The sequence below is a fragment of the Elephantulus edwardii genome, unplaced genomic scaffold (genome assembly GCF_000299155.1).
Source record: "Elephantulus edwardii isolate Elephantulus edwardi_28Jun2011 unplaced genomic scaffold, EleEdw1.0 scaffold00360, whole genome shotgun sequence".
NCBI classification, from domain to species: domain Eukaryota; kingdom Metazoa; phylum Chordata; class Mammalia; order Macroscelidea; family Macroscelididae; genus Elephantulus; species Elephantulus edwardii.
The window spans coordinates 1224725-1228748 of record NW_006400110.1 but is presented as its reverse complement, the minus strand read 5'-3'; the positions used below and the strand labels follow the sequence as shown (position 1 = coordinate 1228748).

The 4024-nt window shown below is 47.4% G+C and overlaps 1 pseudogene; it reads right to left on the bottom strand.

Moving 5' to 3' along the window:
- Positions 1 to 800: 800 nt before the first annotated feature.
- Positions 801 to 3691, bottom strand: LOC102854401 (annotated as a pseudogene).
- Positions 3692 to 4024: the final 333 nt, after the last annotated feature.

Below are 4024 nucleotides of genomic sequence, written 5' to 3'. Positions count from 1 at the left end.
CTCTCTGGAGACTAAGGTGCAGCTGATACAGGCCATGGTCTTTGCAATCACTTGTTATGCATCAGAGAGTTGGACAATGACTAAGGAGGTTAGAAGGAGAATTGATGCCTTTGAGCTGTGGTGCTGGAGAAGAGTATTGAGAATACCATGGACTGCTAGGAAAACAAACAGATTTCATCCTGGAAAGGGTTAAACCGAGTGGCTCCTTGGAGGCAAGGATTCTGAGGCTCCGTCTAACATACTTTGGACATGTTGTGAGGAGAAGGCCCACTACGAGGTGGATTAATTCAGTGACTGGGATAATCGGGATGGGAGTGTCAGAGAGAGTGCGATTGGCACAGGACAGAGTTTAGAGCTGTTGTACATAGGGTCGGTATGAGTCGCAAGCGACTCGACGGCACATAACAACAGTCTAATTAATGGACTAGAGGATTCAAACGCTGACTTTTGAGGTCTCTTACTATATGAGTCTTTTTAAAAAAAATTATTAATTTCAATGAAAATTTACAGACTTTGGATTTCCATTCATTCATTATTGCACTTTTATCCCCTTCCAACCCTCCCCCCAGTACACTACCCTTTCCCCCCCCCCACCGGGTGCTTGCTTTTGCTTGTAATACCATTAAAAATAGGGAGAAGGAGGGAAGGCAGGTGAGGGGGGGGGAAGGGGGGGGAACCCAACAGCAAAACCTTATATAGAAACACTATCCCCAGCTGAGCTCAGGGCTTAGGACACCAGCCCCGCTACCAGCCTTGAAAATAGCTTAAAAAACCTGTCAATCTAGGGGAGCGGGGCGGGGCTATGTACAGGGGCGGCGTTGGGCCAGCTGCCTGTTAATAGCAATGGCCTCAGCAGCAAAGGATGCCATGTCTTTGGCACAGCTGTTCCTCTGCAGGACCATGGGCGTGGGCAGCGTGTTCTCTGGGGTAAACCCCTGCACTCAGGGGTGCTGCAGGACCTGGGCGGCACTCAGCCTCTGCTTGGCATCAGGCACGAGGAGCTTGGAGATAAGTCTTTTGGCGGCGAAGGAGATGTGGGCCCAGTACTTGTCTGGGAACTCGTACTTGCCCTCTTGGATGCTCTCAAACAGTATGTTCTGGCAGGCCGGGCATGCCTCTCCGGGGTCCCAGCCGCAGTCGCTGCCACAGTGGCCCCGAAGGGCAGGTAGCCGCTGAACAGGATGTAGAGGATGACGCCCAGGCTCCACAGGTCACAGTGCTTGTCGTAGATGCTGGCCTACTCACTGAAGGCCTCCACCACCTCGGGAGCCATGTACTCGGCCAGGCCGCACGGGGTGAGCAGCTCTGGCGTGGAGATGGGGGGAGGGGGCAGTCCCCGTTGAGCTTGATGCCACTGCCCAGGTCAAAGTCGCAGATCTTCACGGGGGAGAGCTGGTTGGGGTGCTCACACAGGATATTTTCTGGCTTGAGGTCCCGGTGGGCGATGCCTTTGTTGTGCAGGAAGTCCAGGGCGCTGGCCACGTCCTGCACCACCACGCTGGCTCATTGAAGTGCTGACGCTGGTGGATGTGGCTCAGGATGGAGCCTCCCCGCATCTTTTCAAACACCAGGTAGAAGCGGTCTTCCTTCTCGAAGAACTCTTATCAGTTCCAGAACATTCCTGTGTCCCTTGCACTGGTACAGTGTCTCCACTTCCCGGAACACCTTGCCCCGGATGTGCCCCAGCTTCTCAATGATCTTGACTGCATACTCCTGGTTGGTGATGAGGTTGATACAGGTCTGCACTCAGGGGTGTGCGCCCTCACCTAGCACATCCTCCTGCAGCTGGTACACATCTTCAAAGTGTCCTGAGGAGCTGTCAATAGCCCGGTACCTCTTCTTCTTCCCCCTCTTCTTGGCATCTGGGATGTCAATGGGCTGGCTTGCAGGCACATCTGGGCGGGCCGGGCTGAAGTCAGTGTCCCCGTCGCCGTCCCCGTGCCCGAAGTGGGCCTGGTCTAGGGAGAAGGCCAGATCGAAAGGATTCGGTCCCTTGAACGAGCAGCAGAAGCCCGCCGTCTCTTCTGCACCATCTTCCTTGTTTTACAGTCCTTCCCCCCCCCCCCCAGGTCCATTCCACTATGCAGCCTTTGCTCTCGACACCTGGCATGACAAAAATACCTAATCACATACCGCTTTTAAACAGTTTTCTCCCTCATCTGTTTCAATGCAGTGTACATTACTGAACCCATCTTTCTCAGTCTCCCCTCAACCCCGAGGTCAGTCCTGCTTTACAACAGTGGCACCATGCAGTATTTGTCTTTCTGTGACTGGGATACTTCACTCAGCATAATGTCCTCCAGAGTCACCCATTCTGAATAATATTGCATGAGTTCCTTGTTTTGCAATGCAGCATAGTATTCCAGTGTGTGAATATACCGCAACTTCTCCATTCGTTTGTGGATGGGCACTGAGGTTGTTTCCAACTCCTTGCTATTGTGAACAAAGCTGCAATAAACATGTACTTGCAACTTTTTGAGAGAGCGCCATACCTCCTTCCAGAGTAGTTGCACTATTTTACACTCCCATCAAGAGTGAATAAGGGTTCCAGTTTCTCCACAACCTCACCAGCATTTGTTGCTTGCTGTTCTGTTAAATTTTGCTATTCTTACTGTTGTTTTGATTTGCATCTCTCTTAGAGCTAGGAATTTTGAACATTTCTTCATGTGCTTGTTGGCCATCTGAATGTCGTCTCTAGTGAAGTGTCTGTTCATAACCTGTGCCCATTTTTCAAATGGATTATTTACCTTTATCTTGTTGTAGTGTTACTATATGATTCTTACAGAAACTTTCTATCGTTAATATCAGCAAACTTTTTCATCAAATTAAATAATTTATAAGGAAAATACTTAAATTTTCATACTAGGGGTTTTTTTTAATACTAGTTCAAAGGAAGCTTAAAGCAAGTTTAAAGCACAATGAAAACTCATCGCTTTTGAGTCTCTTCTGATTCCTAGTGACCCCCAATAGCTTTCCTAGATTGTAAATCTTAATGGAAGACGACTACCCAGCTTTCTCCTCACAGCTTGCAGGTCAATTCAAATCACAAGACACACCAGACCTCTAATTAGCAGTGCAACACACTAGGGACTTTAATATAGTTCCTTAACTAAGTTTAAACTCAAACCCACTGTTAAGTGAATCAGTTCCAACTCATAGCAGCCCTCCATTGGGTTTGTAAATCTGTACCTCATTGGGAGAGGAGACTACCCATTGTTCTCCCTCAGAGCGACAAGTGGATTTGGGCCAGGTGCAGCACAGCACTGAGGGACTGCTACCAGAGCTCCTAAATGAGATTAGAATTCGAAAATTAACAGTTTGTTTTCACTATAGCTGATAAATAGGCCCAAGAGTGAAGATATCATGGATATCTTTTTGTTGATATATACAGGTATCCCTTACTCAGGAATTAAACACATTTGAATAGCAAGGAATTACTTGTAAAGGCATTATATTGGGATTTCCCCCCCAAAGTAGAGGTTTTAGTCAAATTATATTAAACCAACATTACCACTCAGAGTTGGAGTTGATTCTAGCTCATGGTAAACCTTCAAAAATATTTCTGAGACTATAAAAACAGGGAGATTGCCCATCTTTGTCCTGGGACAGATAATGAATTTGAACTGGAGTTCCACAGGTTTTTGATTAATAGTGAAGCTATAGATTTCACCACCAGAGCTACTACCTGCATATTAGTAAGGTACAATATATGGAACTTGTTTAGGTAATATGAGTATCATGTGATCAGTGTGGCCATCCTATTTGACAGTGTTCCCATTCTAGTCTATTTTTTTTATATGCTGCTAAATGCCTTCTAAATAGGGCTTGGCGATCTGTTTTTACAAACAGAGAAGCATATTGTTGTTGTTGTTATGTGCCGTCGAGTTGTTTGCGACTCATAGCGACCCTATGCACAACAGCCCTAAACCCTGATCTATCCTGCGCCAAATGCACCGCCTCTGACACACCCATCCCGATTGCCCCAGTCACCGAATCAATCCATCTCATAGAGGGTCTTCCCCTC